The sequence below is a fragment of the Patella vulgata genome, chromosome 5, assembly GCF_932274485.2.
Source record: "Patella vulgata chromosome 5, xgPatVulg1.2, whole genome shotgun sequence".
Taxonomy (NCBI): Eukaryota; Metazoa; Mollusca; class Gastropoda; family Patellidae; genus Patella; species Patella vulgata.
In genome coordinates this window covers 13,904,605-13,926,140 of record NC_065883.2, presented here as the reverse complement: position 1 = coordinate 13,926,140, position 21,536 = coordinate 13,904,605, and the positions used below count along the sequence as shown (strand labels likewise).

Below are 21,536 nucleotides of genomic sequence, written 5' to 3'. Positions count from 1 at the left end.
TGGCACCATTAACTGGGGTTCGTTGAAAAGTGACTTAGATCGTTCTTCCCCGGGGCTCTTCATATATGTATATTGTTTTACAACAGACGACAAATTGTAAATATCAAATTGATTTACATCAGTAACAAGAACATATATAATGTAAATATATAAGTGTAGCAGAAAGATGGACGGACATACTTGTTCACCTTTCCATTTCAAACCAAAAGAGACAACAGAAAACAGGAATACACCATTATACCGTTTATTTACAAAACACAGAAATAAAAAAATCCAAAACAAACCACACATATAACAATTTGGCTAAATACAACAAACAAACGAGCAACAAAAATATAACCCACAGCAGCATGTGTTACTATCCTGGTCAAGGCCTTTAAAAAGAGTGGTGTTACACTACGATGACGCTTATCTTGGTTACACAATGATCAATTAACTATGGAACACTGTGTTGTAATAACTATGTTTATATATCTTTATAACATCCATAATACAAAAGTTATATAAAGGAAACTACACGCATAGCTATGTAATTTAATATAAGCTTAATATAAGTTCCGGGTAACTTCGCGTGTGCTATGTGCAGGCGAGAGTTACACTCTTCTTTCAAAGTCTACATGGTGATCTCCCCTGGCCCGTAAGACGAGGAGGCTAAAGGTACGTCTCTCTAAGAACTCTGCATGATGTCTCTATCCCGGCCTCTAAATCGAGGCGGTTGAACGCCGCTCTAGGTAACCTGCATGGTGTCTGAATATACATTAGAGTCCTAAAAGTGGCAAGAGCCACACCCTTCATGATAAATTGTAATGATGATCTCAACCCAGCCCCGAGTCTGAGGCTGTGGGTATATCCTTCGAAGACGCATGATGTCTAAAGGTACCTTAGGTAAATCTACCTGATGTCTTAACCCAGCCCCGGGCCCGGGGCTGTGGGTACATTCTTTTCTAAGAACCCCGCATAATGTCTGAAGCAAATTTAATCGCGTTCTTCTTTAATTTATATAAAACGTTTAGATACGTCAGCTATTAGGGCGAACCATTACCATATTTGGGTAAGTGTTTCATTTGGGAACTCTTTTATGTCAAACTTAATTTATAAAATTGGACTATATAATATGTATTATACCAGATAATTAGAGATCCCTGACCTGATGTTCGCCATTAAGGTAATACAATGTCATTTTTAGCGAAACGAGACAACCATAACCCACTTCCAGAAATGGGTGGTGGCAGAACTGTCAGTGAGTCAGTCTAAGAAAGTAGAATCTTGCAAAGTACCTAATGAGCCCAAATCTTGTTATTACCCATCTGTAGGTAACCACGTCAATACATTAAGCAGACCACCTTTCATAGAACTAAAATAACCTCTATAGGCATATAGTATTACAAACAAACCAATAAAAATCGAAATATTGGGGTTTTTTTAATGTGAAATCGATTGCAGGGTAAGGAGAATGATAACCCGCTTCCCCATATAGTCAGATAACATATACCACCAGCTTCTGAATTTCAAGATCAAACTATAGTATAATTCACTTTCTAGGAAACCTGATACTACTCCTGGTGTATTAGGGATGTCGTGTAACTAATTATTTGTTATAGTTCTTTACAAGCAATGCAACAAGAGGGCCCAGTCTTGTCGAACTATATACCACTACCCTGTATGTAATTCATATATACAGTACGCCGGTTATCTGAAAAGAGTCCATATACAGAATATTTATCTGACATCTTAAAGCTTACATAGGTAGCCACGGTAACCTCTATGTAAATAATCAAACTGGAAGCAGTTTTATATAAGCATTAAGTTGCTTGTTACTGTATCCAACTTATTCATATTATTCCCTCTATGATTGTATATAAGAATTCTGAATAAATACTTTTTTTAAATCAAATAAAAATTGGTTAAAAGTAAACATTGGTGTTAGTAACCGAATGCGAAAACTTTGATTTCTTAACCTGAAGACGAGTGAAATAGAAGGCTGAAATAGAACACCGTACCTTTTGCAAAGACGACGCCCGAAGTCGCCAAAATGGAGCATCATATTTTTCGAACTTCAACAAAGTAATTCAATAAGTACACGCATTATCTTGCCGTGTCACGCTTGTTAATATTTATAGAAATTGATGGGGTGTTGCTCAATCTTTGAAATTTTCCTATAGCTATGTCATTGATCGTGGGTAGGCTACACTATTCAGTTTGGCGAGTTCCTGAGAATTACTTTACATATCACCATGGCATATTTACCCTTTCGTATTCTGGTTGCCTTTTTTGTGTCAAAAGTCGCGCTTATCTTCACAATTGCAGGCCTGGCCTCTAAAACCTGGCATAAGGGCGGGTTCAACGAAACGATATTTCATGTGGATGGAGATAATTATGATGGTTCAGGTACGTAATCAGTGTTTTTATATGTTTTTATAAATCTATAGCGGTAAATCTCTTTGATCTTTGGAGTATATCCTATGCCCGGAAGGAATACTTGCAGTCTGAATATATAAAGAAATTTCGGATTATTTTTCTGAAAGTTTTGCTTAAAACCCGTATCTGTTTATTCTTCCAGGGTAGGTTTTTTTCCATTTGAAAACATGATAAAAAGTTTTTCTTACTAGAATTCTACTATATTCTCAATTTAGGTACATGTAAACATAGACGGTTTTATAAGCAAGATAAATTCCTAGACTTCGGTTATGCTGGGGAAGAAAGACTTCAGAAAAAAAACAAACAAGAAAAACCGAGGCCGGTGTACACGGCACCTCGGTTTTTCGTCCCATCCGAACGACTAGACAGCTGTCCTTGCCAGGGCCTCCTTCCAGCACCACTGACAAGCTGAAACCATGTTGGAAAAATCCAGATGAACTTTCTGGGCCAATGCAGGGATCGAACACGCGACCTCCAGGCTAGCGAGCCAGCTTCTTACCCACTTAACCACCGTGGCTCCGCACCTTGTATACGAATTACTAATAACGACGTTTGTTTGTTGTTTTTTTGTTGTTTCAGGAATACCATTATCGACATTAGTATGTCTAGGCTTGGGTATATCGTTTAGTGTTCTTTGTTTTATAATCTTCAGATGCGTAACGTCCGAGCGAAAAATATGTCTGATACTTTTATCCGCAGTATTTGTTATTTTAACTGGTAAGTTTAATTTGAAACTGGTTGATTAAAAGATGTTCCTATGGTAAACCTGAATAATTTACAGATATTCGTGTGATAAAACTACATAATTTAAAGATATTTGTTTGATAAAACTGCATAATTTAAAGATCAAAACTGCATAATTTAAAGATCAAAACTGCATAATTTAAAGATATTCGTTTGATAATTGCGACTTGTTAAAACCATGTGTTATAACAGGAAGATATTAAATTGCTATTATAAACTCGGTAGTTGATCATTGCTAATTGCGACTTGTTAAAACCATGTATCCATATAACAGGAAGATATTAAATTGTTATTATAAACTCGGTAGTTGATCATTGCTAATTGCGATTCGTTAAAACCATGTGTAGCTATAATAGAACGATATTAATTGTTATTACCTTAAACTCAGTAGTTGATAATTATAATGTGAATTTCTTCTTGTTATCCCCACTTACTGCTTTCATTGTTTTGGTGCCACGGTGATTCGGTAAGCAAGGCGCTGGCTAATTAATCTGAAGGTCCGGTATTCGATATTCGATCCCGATGTGCCTCAGTGATTTTTTCAGTGTGCCTTTCCCCTGTCAGTGTCTATTCGTTTGGATGGGACGAAATTGTCTCATAGCACACTGTACGGATGTTAATTTAATTGCATTACTTCCGGAATTAAAGTGATCGGCATGTGCTTGTATCTTAAAGTGAATCACTGTCGGACCGTAGGGATACCTGACCTCATCCATTCTATCACCCATTACAGATTCTGTGCAGTAACGTAGCTCTGCTCCCCGACACCCCGCTCCCCCACCCAACCACCTCATATTTTATCAATCTTCTTGGCTGTCTATTTTCAGGAATATTAATACTAATTGGTGTTGGTGTTGTCGCCCCTTTCATATCATCTGGCTATGGGTCTTCGTTTTACTTGGCATTATTTGGTGGAATTCTGTATTTGGTATCGGGTTTACTGTTGCTAGTTAATTTGTGTATACCGTATTCGCTGCCGTCTCGAGATGCCCCTAAACATTCACGCACAAGAATTTGTCTAACTCTAATTTTTTGTTAAGCCAAGCAAGAAGACTCGACAAATGATACTAATCTTGCTCCGCCGCTGCATCGCAATACAACGGCAAGAAAGCAAGAAATGATTAGTTCGTGTCGTTTACATATAGCGAAGTGAAGCCACAAAGGAGCCAGATTCACCCTCGATATCCCCAGTGGTCTATTTCGTTCTACTCCACTGAGTGGTTCAGGGTTTGAAGAAAATCCAACAGACAGACAATATTTGGGGCTTATATTAACATTTTATGTATGATACGACTTACCATAAAGACTGCATACATCAACAATGGAAGTCATAGCACGTTTGATTTTTGAGGATATAACCAACTGGACATGCGTTTTTAAATGCTTCAATTTATAATCGTCTCCCATAATCAAGGGAGTTAAATCTGTTAGTATTATAACTATTCGTTCATTCCGTTATGTTTATTATTATTGAACTTATACTTGGCAATTTGATTCTCAATAAAACTCTTGAACCTAAATATATAAACACCTGTCCGGTCTTCATTAATATATTGTATAATAATTGTAATTTGTTGTTAATAAATACGCATTTAGTATAGTGTGGACTTCTCTCATTTAGACTATCTTCTGGATTACTTCCCTTTGCCAACTTCCTTTTCAATTAACGATTTATGGGATTGGTAGATAAAAATATAACGCAATCATTAAGGGCAGATAACGTGAGAGAGAGAGTACAGTTTTGGAAACCTTAGAGATGGGGTTTAACGTCCATCCGACACAAACTAGCTCATTTTGGGACTAACATATGATTCAATATCTTTTTAACAAAACAACTAAATTATACATTTACTATAATGCTATGACATTGTGTAACGTTCGTATATTTGTTATTTGTGATAACAATATGCTCACTAGAAATAAAAAATCAAAGAATTTAATGGGGAAGACACTAAAGAAATTAGCGATTTTTGTTTTATGTGAATATTGTTATTACTAATAATTAACATGTAAACCTATTTCATGTTACGTTTTCTGTGCTTCAAAATATAGATATAAATCAAAGAATTTAATGGAAGACACCAAAGCAATTAGCGCTTTTTGTTTTATGAGAATATTACTATTATTACTAATAATAAATATGTCAAAACAATTTGATGTTACGTTTTCTGTGCTTCAAAGTGTTACAGTTCTTTTGTAAATGTTGGCAGCATAATTATGATTATTGATACTAAATTCACGTTTCCTAATTATACGTTAAAAATTAATAGTAATATGAAGCACTAACAATTTAGAATATGTAACCAGTTCTAAACATATTACATAGGTGTGAATCTGTCATAGAATTATATGCAGAGCTTACTGATTAATTCTGTTTGAAAACTTGTCTCAAAAATTTTGATATATTAAATCTGGTATTTATCCTTTTTATGAAGTGCACTATGACAATACCTTTAAATGGAATTTTTATCCATTCGTTTTCCTTGCCCATAGCATTAAACCTATGTAAGTTTTATCCAGTTCGACAAAAATCTCTTAATGTGCTTGAACACAAACCTCATTATTATTAAACATGGGAAATATCTCCAAAAATATTCTTCAGCATAACACACTAGTAAACACTAACGTTTTATTCAATTCCGTCAATAACCTCTAGCTGTTTGCTTGCTTGTTAAATCCACTCTACGTTTTTTAATGGGAGAGAGAGGGAGAGAGAAGAGAGAAAGAGAGAGAGGAGGGGGTGTAACGTCCATTTGACACAAACTATGTCATTTTGTCGAGATTAGCAGTGGGAGGAAACCGGACGAACCGGACGACTCTACCCCTTGTCACGTACAAGGGGAAATCGAAACCACGCCACCTGACTCAATCACAGACACTCTGATCCGACGCGCACGCATGTGCGTAGGATCTATAACAGTGGGAGGAACCGGAGAAAATCCACCCTACTCCTTGTCACGTACAAGCGGAGAATCGAAACCACGCTAATCTGTCGTGTGTTCTGTGTCTGGAGTTTTGTAGTATCCATATTCCACTGTACCTAGTCAAATTTCAAATTGTTGTCCTTCAATTATCGGTCTAGTCTATTTTCAAATGTTTTGCTTTATCGACACTTGCAGTAGTTTATTGTAGGTGTACGATTTGTAAAGAAATTCTTCCTTACATCTTTCGTTTATACATTCATGTGGTGACGACCTCTTGTAATATTTGGGTTGGATAGTCCAGTATGTGGGTTTACTATATTTAAGCCAATATCTTATAGGTATATCGATTCCTCGCTTGTACGTCACAAGGACTAGAGTCGCTTGTCCAACCTCGTTGGTTTTCTCCGGGTCCTCCGGTTTCCTTCCACTGCTAAAGACCCCTACGTGTATGCGAATTATTGAATTAAAATTGAACCAAGTTATTCCCGAAATGACTTAGTTTGTGTCGAGTGGACGTTAAACCCCATTCTCTCTCCCTCTCTCTCTCTCTTATAGGATTAACTGCACGAATTACCCTGTTTTTCATGTACGTAGCCTCTCCCCATGCGATATATCCACCATATGCATTTTAGATATCCGTCTCTGTACGTTCGAAATAGTTTATATGTCTTATTACATGGATTCAAAGCATTATTCGCACATTCTAGAATCTAGATGCGAGTTGAATGTCCAACTAATAATACCTACTATTCGATTGGTTTTATTCACCAACGTTTTGATATGTTTATCGAACTCCAGATATTTTTTATTAATATTCACTATTATGTCGTTATCAATTTCTAGAACAGTCATGTTTTATTTGTTCCCGTGTTTTATAGTTTCCATAAGTTGTTCAGATTATCTTGTATAATTTATATGTCACGCTCATTTGTTTTCGTTAAGTGTCAACAGCATGTAAAAAACGCCCGACAGTATCTCATTTATACACATTACGAACAGAATTGGTCCCAAATCTGAACCCTGTGGGATTCCCAATTATATTATATCAGCTAGATCCTTTCCTGATATGTAGTTTCTGTGGTCTAACACTAAGAAAGATTTGGACCAAGTTACAGGTTTTAATACCATAATGTTTTAAGTAAGAGTCTTCGGGTGATATAACTTTTATAAGTAATTATACATGGGTGTCTTTAGGTTATATAATGCATATAAATAAATATACATGGGTGTCTTCAGATGATATATTATTCATATAATTATGTGTCTTCAGATGATATAATGTATATATACATAATTATACATATATGTCTTCAATGATATAAATTATATAAATAATTATACATAGATGTACACCAAAAACACGGTTTTATACATTGTAGTATAATATATTATCTTAACAATGGATTATAAATAATACAATAAAATATACAATACCTAATATGACATTTCTTTCTTTGTTTTCCGGGTATAAATTGACAAAAATATAATACCAATTTATAGAAGTAAAGAAATTAAAGAAATTTCAATTGACGAGTTATGTAATCTGACTACAAATATACCATATAATATAAGATATTTTAAGTAAAATTAGATAACCAAAATAGTATACCAATTTATAGATGTGAAGAGAGTATTAACAGATCGTAATAAATAGTGGGATTTAAAAAAATATATTCAAAACATATATTAATATTAAAATGATAATATAAACCTTTCATTGGAAGAATCTATTTCAATCTTATATAATTAATAAATAAAGAGGTTTAAAGTTATCTTAAAACATTTAAAAATTAAGAGATAATGATAATGGAAAAGTTTAAATTACCTCATACTTTGGAAGGAAATATTTTCACACATATAAGATGCGGTGAATAATGTACTTGTTCATGTGCGTTTTACAAAATATGGTACATAAATTAAATACACATATAAAATAAAATACAAAAAAGACACGCGTGTAAACATTGAAATTAACGTAAAATTTTATAAATTTCACCAATGCATAGACTAGCATTACTAATGGAGAAGAAATCATTTGAAAAGTTTCTCGTTATGCATAATGTAAAATGAATGATGTGTGTTTTCAAATATTTCTGAGAGATGCATTATGTTACAGCTAAATCTGCCTATTGAAAGTTTTTATTTTGACTTCAAATATTATATTAATATTCACTTAATAAGCCTATACAATCAACTCTCTAGCACATCGGATGACTGAGATTTAAAAGGATTGAATACGGTCGCCAGTTAATAATTAAATTTAAAAATGGTAATTCAAGACCGAGCCTTGGTTGTCAAGTACCATTGCTACAATAATAATAATTCAATCAGTGATACTTTGAATGGAATTTTCAATATATTCAGTTTTCATTATCTTTTAAAAACTATTATAACAAGAACGGTCAACTCTTTATCTAAATCTTACATAATGTATGTTTAAATAACACCAACGGGTGAACATAAAATTTGCAGAACGTTTAAGTAACAAACATGCGTCTGTTGACGATCAGATATTTCCGTTATTTAAGCATTTATAAGTAAAAAGGGGTTATTTGAATTGAACTATAAAGGACATTAAGCATATCAGTCTAGTAAAAATATGGACAATGAAATTGGATTCAATTTTGCTCCTTTTAATGGTATCGTCATATTGCACTCCATAAAAAGGATAAATACTATAATATTTAACGTATCAAAATTTTTGGCACAAGTTTACAAATTTTCAAAACAGGATTTATGGGTAAGCCTTCCTGCCTACAAAAACGAATATACGCATATAATGATGTGGCAAATTCACCAATGTAATATATTGGTCACTGCTACAATTCATATACTTTGACAACCTTTACAAAATGGAACTGTAACATTTTGAAGCATAAAACATAACATTAAAAGTAGTTTGATATTCAGCCCTAGTAATGTACCACTTAGGTCTTATCATTGGTTATAATAATATTCCGATCAGACCAAAAGTGTTTATTTCTTTGGTGTCTTTCTTTAAAATATTTCCTGAGAGTATTAAAAAATTATATTATCACAAAATATAACAGATATTTAGAACATTACACAACGTTATGAAATATTTAACTGTACAACTCTTTAGAAAATAATTAATCCATTAATCCTTCGCATTAACATAATGCGACGAATAGTCCTAATCTCGCCCCATTGCGGCTTCGATTCACTACTAAGCGAAGGAAGATTAGGGGCCTTCACCTTAAGTTAGTTAACGCAAAGCGAAGGAGCGAAGGGGTGCTTATCGACTTCCATACTAGTAGCCACCACAGGAAGTGCCCAACAATACGAAAATGAAATCAAATAGAGTATAACGTCCTACTGTTCTGTCCACTCCGTAAAACCCTAATGAACGTTTTCTTCCTACACGGGATCTCCAGATTAGCGATCCAACGTCTTATTCACTGAGCCACCGCGGCTCCCGTCAAACAATACGATCATAGATATATCCATAGCTACCTAAAAACACCCTTTGGGGATCTAGGGAGCGAAATAAAATTATTTACCCATGACGGATATACGCCACGTAGTGTGTTATAAGGGAAATGTGACACTGCGAGCCGGATTACTTTTCGTAGAATTTTAAATAGGATGAGCTCTCTTACCTGCATGCCAACATGTGCGTGCATACCAACTGTGCACTTTTGTTTGTGAGTTTCTCTGCCTGGCACCAAAGACAAGAGGGAAATCAAGCCGGAAAATCTCGGCCAACAGAGCAATTGAACACCGCGACTGTTCACCGAACCGCCTGGTTAGCTAGCACCTTACTCACTGAGCCATGGTGACTTTAAGGGAACATTTTGTAGTTTTTATAACTTTTTGCTCTGAAAATATCTTAATTCCATTTGAAAATATGAATTGTCAATATGAAAGAGAATGTTTAGAGCAAAATATCAAATATAATTTTTAGAGTAAAATGCAATTAAAGCTGCAAATGTCTCGTGGTCCCCGGTGATATATGGACACAGTATAATTTTGGTGGAACATAACGCAAAAAAGGACGCCATATGTAGTAATATTTGATGAAAAACTACCATTATTGATTAGGGTCCATTCTCATATCAACTAGCACCAGAATGCCAGATACCGCATACAGAATTCCACCAGACAATGCCACGTAAAACGAATATCCATAGCGAGGAGATAAGTAGGGGGCCAGAATACCAACACCAATGCATATTGATACGCCTGAAAAATAGAGAGTCAAAGAAATAGGAAATGACACAAATGAGTTGATTCGTACAATATTGAGGGGGGGGGGGCTACCAGTCTGTATGGAAATTACTACTTTACTGCACACACTTTGGATGAGATCGGGCCTCGGGTTAACAAAGCATACGTAAGTACAAATATATGCTTCCCTTCGCACCCATATTCCGGTTGTGCACTTTGGAACAATAGAACAATGTGGTGTTTATATATGTTTATATATCTTTATCCATAATACAAAGATTATATGCAGGAAACTACACCCACACAACTATAACTTGAAATATAAACTCCCTGTTCCTGGGATTAACGTCCACTCGACATAAACTAGGTCATTTTGTGGCTAACATATGGTTCAATTGTATTTCAATAATTCGCTTGCGTGTAGGGGGTTTAGTAGTGGGGGAAAACCGGAGGACCCGGAAAAAAACCAACGAGGTTGGACAGGCGACCCTACGCCTTGTCACGTACAACCGGGGAATCGAAACCACGTCAGTTGAGTCAATGACAGGTGTTATGATATACAGCGCGCACGTGTTAACCCTTCGGCCATCCAACTCCCCGACCACCGAATAATGTCTGAACACCGAATGATGCCCTCCCTAGGAACACCGTATGATGTCTGAAGCAATTTAATCGCGCTCTTTAATTTATATAAAACGTTTAGATACGTCAACTATTAGGACGGACCATTACCATATTTGGGTAAGTGTTTCATTTGGGCAGCCTTTAACGCCAACCTAATTTTATAAGATTGGACTAATCTGTGCACTAGAAGGCTGGAGACCCCTTACCAGATTTTTGCTCATTAACGTAAAAGAATATCATTTTACCGGAACGTGCCAATAGTAACCCACTTCCAGGCATAGATGGTGGCAGAGACTGTCATTGGGTTTTATTAAGAAAGTTTTGATAATGCCAGGTACCTAATTAGCCCAGTTCTCGTTGTCACCTATCTGTAGGTCACGAATTCGTTATATTAACCAGTAAACTAAACTAACCCCTATAGATATATAGTATTACAAAAACGCATAGCTTTACCCCTCTTAAGCCCCACGTGATATATACGTCACTTGAATTTTAGGGGGGTTGGCGACAGGGTCAATAACATGAATTCAACTATTTTACCTGCACTTATGCCCAAGGTGACACTATTGTCACACTAACAGGACCATATCGAGTTAGTTTAATGAACTAAGAAGGGCGTGCCAGCCTTTCCAATATGACAGCCCCTAATTTTAGGAAATAATTTTAGACAGAGTAAAATTACCTTTGGGTCTGAGAGAGTCAAGTTTTAAATAAATCAAATTAAACTTACCAGCTAAAATACCACTCAAGGCGGATGAAATCTGCATCCCTTTAGTTTGTTTACACAACACGATTATGATGAGTACAAAACTAAGAACGCCAATCATTATGCCCATGCCTAGACATACTTGTGTTGATACTGGTATACCTAGATAGAAAATAAAATAAAAAAAACATCGCTAATAGTAATTAGTATACAAGATGCATACAAAGATATATGTGATAAATGGTCTTCCAATATTCTCCAAGACAGAAACTTGTCTCCGCGGTACTGAACAGTTGGATGTCGTAAGATAATCCGCTAGCATTATATACTCAGCCAAATTAAAAACTTGACACTGATGAATTTCAACAAATTTATTTTTCTGGTAAGTCAAATAAATTTTAAAGTGTTTCTAACGATAGTAAGTAGTAAGAAGCCTTTAATTTCATAAAATTGTAAAGTCACGTGGATCACGTGACTTTTGAGCATATAAAGATGAAAAACCTGAAAAACACGTGCAAACACAAACTCGTGAGGTCAATCGATGCAAGTTTGCTTAAACTGAACACGCACACGTAACTTGAACTGGAAAAACAAATTAAAATTGTTATTTTCATCTTTGTTAGAAAATGCCGCGCCTTTCAAATGTAGAACGTCCACGTGCTATAGGTAGGCTCTATGCTGGTCAGTCTGTGGTCACTGTTGCAAGAGCCTTTAATTGTTCAAACCAGACAATAATTAGTCTTAGAATGAGAGTGCTTCAAACTGGAACTATTGCCGACCGCCCAAGGGCGGGAGCGCCACGTGTGACGTCACTCCAGGAAGATCAAGCAATACGATTACGTCATCCTAGAAACAGATTTGTCACTGCAACCTCCACAAGTAGAGAGATGTTTGGTGGAAGGGTAACTGCACAAACTGTTCGAAATCGCTTGCAGGCTGCTGGTCTTCGAGCTCGGAGGCCCTATAATGGACCAATATTGACACCTCTTCATCGCCGTAACCGACTTGTGTGGGCCACAAAACACATAAGATTTACTCAAAGACAGTGGAATTCGCTTGTCTTTAGTGACGAATCTCGATTCACTTTGAGATTTGCCGATGGCAGGGTCCGAGTGTACCGCAGACGAGGTGAACGTCAGCAAGTGAATCCACCACTGACGTTGCAGGACCTTCAACATGCTCTTGCTGAGCAGTGGCGACGTCTTCCTCGGGTAGTGTTTACTAATGTTCTGAGATCCATGAGAAGACGTTGTGTGACAGTACGAGACGCTTGAAGAGGCCACAACCGTTACTAAACACTTTATTCCGATTGTTCTCCAAGTCTGTGAATTTCAATTTGTGGGGTACTGTGACATCACGAACGTTATCAATGTCAAGGACTTTCGGCGAGACGTAGTCTTGCTTTCTGTTGATGTCAAGGTCGTCTGTGCACAACATAACACTAAAATAGTTGCCTTAAACCAAATATTAAAAATCTAGTCCCAAAAATCCCGAGTGTCAAGTTTTTAATTTGGCTGAGTATATTTACTGACACCCTGATTTACTTATTCTGAAATGTAACAGCTTAAGGGTGAATCTTGCGTTTTGATTGGTCGATTAGACACTGTCTAATGTCTATTGGACAATAACACCCCTCTAAATTAGAAAAATCACTGCGTATTAATATTATGCGTACTCCTTTAATGGTGATAACCACAATGGAGACAATCAATTTTGATCTCGGTACATTAGAGGAAATATTTGGAGATATGTCCTAAGATGAACTTGAAACAACACCCCCTTGTCAGGTAACAGCTACAAACAACAAAAAATTCAAAAATCTATTACAAAAACATAAATTTTGTTTCAAAAAGTACTTTTAAAAAAATGAAGTGAGAATTTTAGGTTTTTTTTGTGTGTCTATACTCATACGGCTACTCTAGCAACCAGACGATAAGCGAGCCAAATCTAACATGAACAGCCAGTTACCCCGCTACGTCACGACGTTTTCATTACGTCAAAATTGATTTCTTTGGTTTTTACGTCACTAAAACCGATTTGCAGTGAGACGAATTTTGAAGTTTACACAATAAAATAAGTTCTTTTAAAATTCTAAAAAATAGCATGTTACAATGTCGATAAACACCTCCTAAATGAACAACATGAAATGTGAATTAGATCAAAGGTTCCTGCAACTTGTAGATGGGTGCCAAAGCTCTTGACTGCAGTTGAGAAACGTGTTAGATTCCTGACATCCCGTGAAAATCTGCGCCGTTTTGAAGCAGATGCCGATATTTTCTTCGCCAGATTTGTAACCAAAAAGTGAAAAAGGAGCTAGCCGGTCGACATTTTCTTAGTAATGACGACGTCATTTCAGCTGGGAACGGCTTTTAAGGGTGGCTGAAGAAAAGTTCTTCCTGACTGGCATCCATGCTGTTCTTTGTTTGGTGGTAGTAATGATGCAATAAAAACTCCGTTCAGAAGTGAACCCCGTTGGCTCAGTAAAATGGAGGTCCCGTGTTCGATCACTGCCTTGGCGATTTTCCGGCGTGATTCCCCCTTGTCAGTGGTATAGGACAGAGGCCCTGGCAAAGAACAACAACAACATTCTGATCTCAAAGATAATTTGGACTGGTTTGTAGATAAAGCTTTTCATGGAACTTTCGGGAAAGGCAGACTTGATAGCCATTTATTCAGAAGATGCTAAATGGGTTATAAAACGTCGCAATGCCGACACTGTAATTTTTGATAAAGAAAAGTTTTAAAACATCATACATTTTTTCATTGACAATGCCATATTTGAGGTTGGGGATAAGATGATACAACAAACTATTGGTTCACCAATGGGAACTGACCCAGCGCCATTTATGGCAAATGCACATTTATATAAATATGAATTTTGCTTTCAGGATCATAAACGGAAAACAGATTACATAGTAGCTAAAAGTCTAAACTATACTTTCCGATACATTGATGACATAACATCCATCAATGATAACGGAAATTTCAACAAATATAAAAGTAAAATATATCCCCCAGAACTAATATTAAACAAAGAAAATTCCGGCACTATACATGCATCTGTTCTTGACCTGGACATTAATATAATTAACAATAAATTTAACGTCGCTATTTTCGACAAAACGGACAAATTTGGTTTTGAAGTAGTAAAATACCCACCAATTTATAGTAACATACCAGATACCACGCTATAGTGTTTTCTATTCACAGGCATTACGATTTTTAACAATATGTAACGATAAAGAACTATTTCTTTCCCGAATAAAATCTCTTTATTTTAAGTGCATTGCCAAAGGCGGTACACATTTACGGATTTTAAAAGAAATTTCGAAACTTCCATTTCTTCAACATACCAAGTTTGACATTTTTTATAAGTATATAACCGACTACATATTGGATAATGATCAGTTGGAGCAGAACAGTAGGACTCCATTTTATTTTATTTCTCTTACAGAAATTCTCAATTTTTATACAAGGGGGAAGGAGGAGTGGTGTGAAGGGGTAGATCTCTTTCTTAAAGTTACAATTTCATATTTTCTAAGAAAGTCAAAACATAATTATTTCTGTCTTTTGCTCAAGAGGTTGTCAACTCATTATTATGCGCTCATAGGTGTCATTCTCACACTTAAAAATCATAACACCGGAAATAATCACACAATTACCTCCCAATTACCTCCCTTGTTTTCCTATTCCCCACCATGGAATAGCTATCTTCAAACGTTTGAATTTGAAGTTGAAAATTATATTTTTGCCAATTTCTCAACTGGCAATAGTGAATTATAGGATGAATTGGATTATTTTTTTAACAAGGTAAGGCTGTTTATAGATACCATCTATTTTAGGGCTTTATTTTAATACATTTTAAAAATATAACTTAAAAATATGATATTGTACATTTAAGGCCAACTCAATATTTAGTCAAGATCGCTGTGATGTAAATAAATGTAGGGCACGCGATTGTTGGCGAGATTATAGATTAGGGTTAGGGTAAGCTATAAGACCAGGTCCTGGGGTAGGGTTAGTGTTGGGGTTAGCCCTGTTTACATCTCGTGACCTCTGACCAAACTTGAAGTTGGCCTTATGAAATAGAGCTAACCGGGGTAAAGGCTGGGTATTATAAAGTGTCTCTATAGCGTAAATACTTTAGTTTTATTTCCGGCAGATTTTTTTTTTAGTATTTTGTAGATTTCAAAATAGCTTTCTATACGGAAATCTAGAGATGTAAGCTGGTATGGGACATTTTCTATGGGACTTTTATCGTAAGAGCTTGTGGAGCAAATTTGTGTGAGGGCTACTAATACTAAACGACACTTGTCAATAGTTCGACACCTGCAAAATGGCGGCAATCACGTGACGTACACAAGCACCTCCCACCCATAGCTGTCATTCACCTTTCCGCGTGCTATTTGATTACTACACAAACTTACAATAACACAGTAATATAAATCGTGACACTGAGTATCACTGTCTTTTAAGTCGAATAGGACAAGAAAAAAACAACAAATATGCTAATTGTACTGGATGACTGAGCTTTAGTTCAGCGGCGGAGTGGACACTGCCAGTCCATAAACCACATTATAACCTACTATATAGAAATATAGACTACGCGGATTACGTACCTGAAAAATCATAATTATCTTCATCCTTATAATACGGTTTCCACAGCTCTTTGTTCAACCCGTCCTTATGCCAAGTTTTAGTAGCCGTTCCTACAACCGTCAGAAAAAACGCGACAATAGACGCAAATAAGGCACCCACACGATAGCGTGAACATGACATAGTGATATGTAAAGTAATTTTTAGTAACTCAGCAAACTGAATAGTTTAGCCTACCTACAATCGTCGATCATTTATAAACCTGTGTATACAAAACTCAATAACAGAAAATTCTATAAATGTTAACATGATGGCGCCACTGGGGTTAGCAACACATTATAACATACATGCTATCGAAAAATTGCAAAGACGATAATTGTGCAATACCATCAAAATCTTTATAAATATCGAGTGACACGACAAGGTACATAGATATATTCATACATGTATTGAATTGCAGTCAGCCACTTCTAGCTTAGCCCGGAGATTTTGAATAGAGTATGGTGTTCTAGTTCAGCCACTTCACACGTTGCTTTTGAAAAAAAAACTACAGTGCTCCATTTCAGTCCGTCGCACGTCGCTTTTTTAAAATGAAATTTCAGTCAGGGTAAATACATTTCTAATGAGACTTCAGATTACGAAATTAAAGTTCCCGCATTCAGTTACACACACCGATGTTTATTTTAATCCCATTTTTATTTGATTAGAGTATGAAGGTAACAGTGGCTATATAAGGTATAAGAGGCCATATAAGAGAGAGAGAGAGGGAGGGAGAGAGAGGGGGGGGGATTTTAACGTCCACTCGACGCAAACTACGTCATTTCAATAATTCGCTTGTGCGTAGGGGTCTTTAGCAGTGGGAGGAAACCTGACACCTGGAGAAAACCCACGAGGTTGGACAAGCGACCCTACTCCTTGTCACGTACAACCGGGGAATCGAATCCACGCCAGTTGACTCAATGACAGACCTTATGGTACAGCGCGCACGCGCTAAGCATTCGGCCATCCAAACCTCCCAGAGATTTAGGGTTATAGTTTGATCTTGTATATTTGAAGCCGGGGGGGGGGGGGTATCTGTTAATCAACTATAGGGGAAGCGACCACTAAGTTACGAAGTCTCCCAAAGAGAAGTCTGTCTATATATAAAATATCATTCATGAAAGTCGCTTTTCAAAGGCCAAGGCCTTGTTAAAATAGCTACCTCGTCTTTCTCCTCTATATCGGCCTATAAATCTAAAGTCGATATCTTACCTGCAGGGGATCCAGGTTAAAGGGGTCACATTGGCAAAGGGCGTTTCAACAGAAGAGAGAGGCGGGAAATATTGTGATTTTACTATCGTTTCCTTTAATTTACACGGCATGCTGTCTTCAAACAGCAACACATAACACTGTATCTTTACCAAGTAGGCTAGCTCGCTAACCAGGAGGTCCAGGATTCGATCCAGGTGTTGGCCGAGAAGTTCCCCCGGATTTTCCATCGTGGTTTTCCCTTGTCAGGTACCGCAGGATGGGGGCTTGACCAGGAACGATTAGACGCACTTCCATGCCAGTTCCCATGTTTTGCGTCACGTAAAAGGGAAACATCGTCGGACAAATCCCTTCTTTTATCATTTTTGGGGAACATTACAGCTTTGTCGTTAGGTTGGAAAACTTCCAAATTAACCAAGCTTAGAGCAGCTATACTTTAAATAAATCTCCGAGCAAAGGGTTAAAGAAAGATATTAACTGTGCATATCTGTCCTAATCAATAGTTATTATTCGGGTGATTAAATAAACCTTTTCATAAGACACGTAACAATATAACCATATTTTCTTTACAGCTGGCTACATGTTTTTAATTTTTATATATGAAAATTTCGGTTGTTTCAATTTAATGTTATTGCACCGTTTATCTTTATGGTTATTGAATTGAATTTAATATAGCGTTCATGATATACATGAAGTAAATGAAATAAACACATAATACAAGTTATCTTGAAATTTTCCAATGAATGAAACTTTTCCAGATTTCGCGATAGTTTATTCCAGAGTTATGGTGCCGCTACACTAAACGATCTGTTAGCAAATGTTTTATTTTTTTATTTTTGGATTATACAAATCCTGGGCATATTATGATCGTGTAGAATATCGATTTGGGTTGTAAGTTAAAAGAAAACATAGATACATTGGGGCAATATTGTTCAAACACTTATACACCATCAGTTTTATATTCAGCATGGACATGTATATTGGGAGAAAATGTAGTTGTTTCAGGGTGTTAGATGAACTATAAAATTTTGTTTGTCCAAGAATCATTTCAGCAGTGAGGTTTTGCACTCGCTGAAGAGGAGCAACTGTAGCTTTTGGCAAATTCACAAAAATACGTGATACTGAATTATTAATAAAATTGTTGAACTGCAAAGATGCATTATGTAAGAGATAAGTCTGTCTATTGACATTTATTCACATGTCAAGCCCATAATCAATTTTCTAGACATCGGATGATTGTGATTTCAACGGATTTAAACACTTTCGGCAGTTAATAATTTAGTTTAAAAATGGATAATCAAGACTTTGTTTATTATCGTAACAACGGTAGCAATGAAAATCTAGACTACACTATTCTTCAAATGGCCATAACACCCCTCAGAATGAAGTAATTTGACTGCAATTGCATTATCTATTTTTAAAGTATTATAGAGAGAATTGTCAACTCTTTATCTAAATCTTACATAATGCATCTTTAACATTGCGTTTCTTTTAATCTTTGTGTTTGATTGTTTTACCCTTTATTTTTACGTTCCTCTTAAACGGAATCGCGGAACCGTGACATCAGCAAAGATGCCGCTACAGCTGTAGGTGTGTTCTGCAATCTCTGTTAAACAACTGAATCAAACCTGACTGACTTCCAGATATCGAACCGGCTAACATCAGTGGATTGAATACCCGTGTCATATTTGATTTGTTCTATATTAACTTTTCCGAATCCGCAAAACTTTCCGGAAGGGTAAAGTTCCTACTACGGAGATCACCAACCGATCCAAAATCTGTTCCTACGAAAGGGTGGCATACTTTCGATCACTGGTACCAAGAAACTTTATCATCACACGATGATCATTGTGATATTTGTCAACGTTCTACTCTTGAAGAACTAAATAAACCCATCACATAATTTGAAGTTTCCCGGGCAATTAAGAGTGTGTGTCCTCATTAATAAGTCACCTGGCATTAAGACCACCATCAAGCCAGCCCTTTGTAATACATTCAACACAATCCTGAACAGCGTCATCTTCTCTGAGGAATGGGACAAGGCTATAATAAGTCCAATACACAAGAAGGTGATATGGACAATGTCGATAACTACAGAGGATAACTAAAGGTATTAAACTACAGACTTGTATCCTGGTGTAATTTAAATAATGTTACCCATGAGTATCAAGCTGGGTTTCCCCGGCAATGCTCAACTGTCCATAATATTATATTATAAGGAAATATTTATCTAGAAAAAGAGGGGATTGAATTGCTCTGGGAGCAGATATCCATGGAAAATTCACCAGTATCATCAGTAGCATGTTCTCCAAGTGCAAATCTAAAGACCGCTAGGCGCAAGCAAATTATTGAAATAAAATTGAACCAAATGTTTGTCCCAAAATGACCTAGTTTGTGTCGAGTGGACGTTAAACCCCATTTCTCTCAGGTTGATATCGGCCTCGTTTCCGTGTATGTTAATACGTCCCGTGATATCCTATATTTGCATATCCAAGTTAGTGCTCTGCGTAAGATGCTATGCAGAAAGCGTGAAGGACAAATGAGATGCAACAGACGCAAATGTAAAATGTAATGAGAGAAAGGTAAAATGTAGATATGTCAAAAAACAGCATTTACCAATAAAACATTTGTAATCTGACACATTACATTTTGACGTTTTACATTTAACTTTGGCCTTTTGACTTCATCATTACCGGTTTTAGGACATTGTACATTGTACTTTTTAAAAGATATTTTAGCGGAGCATGTAATATGGCAGCGATACCCTGCCATTTGATCTGACCGTGCTTGATAGATAGGCATTGTTATATGTCGCTGTTTAGAGAGAGAGAGAGAGAGAAATGGCGTTTAACGTCCACTCGACACAAACTAGGTCATTTCGGGACTTACACATGGTTCGATTTTATTTCAATAATTCGCTTGCGCGTAGGGGTCTTTAGCAGTGGGAGGGAAATCTACGAGGTTTGACAGGCGACCCTACTCCTTGTCACGTACAACCGGGGAATCGAATCCCGCCTGTTGACTCAATGACAGACCGTATGGTTCAGCGCGCGCGTGCTAACCATTCGGCCATCCAACCCCCCAAATCGGACGCTGTTTAGAGATGGTATGTCATGTAGAGTGAATCCACTGCTCAGGCATCATCATTTATGATATCTTTAGTTCGTTTTAAAATACTTATTTAATCAAATATGTTTTGGAGACATTCTGTAGATATACATCCATCAAATCTGCTTTTTAGATTCAAGTTTGAATATCGAAAACCAAGTAGCTTGTTTTTCGACATTCGCCAATATCGAAAAACGAGCTAGTTGTTTTTCGTTATTCGCCAATATCGAAAATCGAAAATCGAGCTAACTTCACACAGCCCCACTAGTATGACAACATTCTGAAAAACAAGAAAAGTATGTCATTCAGCAAAAGTGACCGATGCTGCCCGAAAACAAAATATATTTGAAATAAAAAAATACATAAAACAAAAATATTTCGGTTATATGGCGTCGTTGACAGGATTATGGGGGGGGGGGGTAACCGGGATCGATGCCCGGAAGAAGCATCCGACCTTAAGTTGGTTCCTGGCGATCATCCCACCTAAGGCCGGTCGAGAAAATTCCGGTCAACAAATTTTGGTATTTTCCCCAGTGTTGGATCTTGCGCCCTCCTAAATTAAAGGAAGGATATATCTTGGGTAGTAGCGGAGGACCCAACTGAAGCATACTTTATTTGAGCTTATATGTTTACTTTAAATATAAGACGATATCTACTTAAAATTGTATTTGTTCAGATATTTCCACATGGAGTCATGATCGTCAAAAGGATGACGTCGCAACAGAACATGTAAGGGTAGGCTTATAATAGGAGTCAACAATTTCTGTTACTGTTAAAAAATTATAATTTAACATTATCCAGGCAACAGTTTTCATTCTAAAAAAAAACCCCAAATCCTAGCAAAATCAGAACCAATAGCAATGGATCATAATTTACTCTTTGTCTAAAAATCGCCAAAAGTTTTCCAAACCAGTTTTGAAACTAGGTGGGTATTGTCTTTTGAATGAAACACACTAAATTTAGCAACGGTAATTGTGTGT

General features: G+C 36.5%; 2 long non-coding RNA genes across 2 annotated transcripts; one reads left to right on the top strand and one right to left on the bottom strand.

Annotated features, from left to right (window-relative positions):
* Positions 1 to 2,190: 2,190 nt before the first annotated feature.
* LOC126820856 (uncharacterized) lies at positions 2,191 to 5,213 on the top strand. The gene is made up of 3 exons (XR_007680175.2): positions 2,191 to 2,388; positions 2,998 to 3,135; positions 3,990 to 5,213. It is a non-coding gene; the product is annotated as an uncharacterized LOC126820856 (long non-coding RNA).
* A 2,507-nt stretch (positions 5,214 to 7,720) lies between these two features.
* LOC126820855 (uncharacterized) lies at positions 7,721 to 16,565 on the bottom strand. The gene is made up of 3 exons (XR_007680174.2): positions 16,224 to 16,565; positions 11,629 to 11,766; positions 7,721 to 10,289 (listed from the first exon to the last, which is right to left on the bottom strand). It is a non-coding gene; the product is annotated as an uncharacterized LOC126820855 (long non-coding RNA).
* Between the last annotated feature and the right edge of the window lie 4,971 nt (positions 16,566 to 21,536).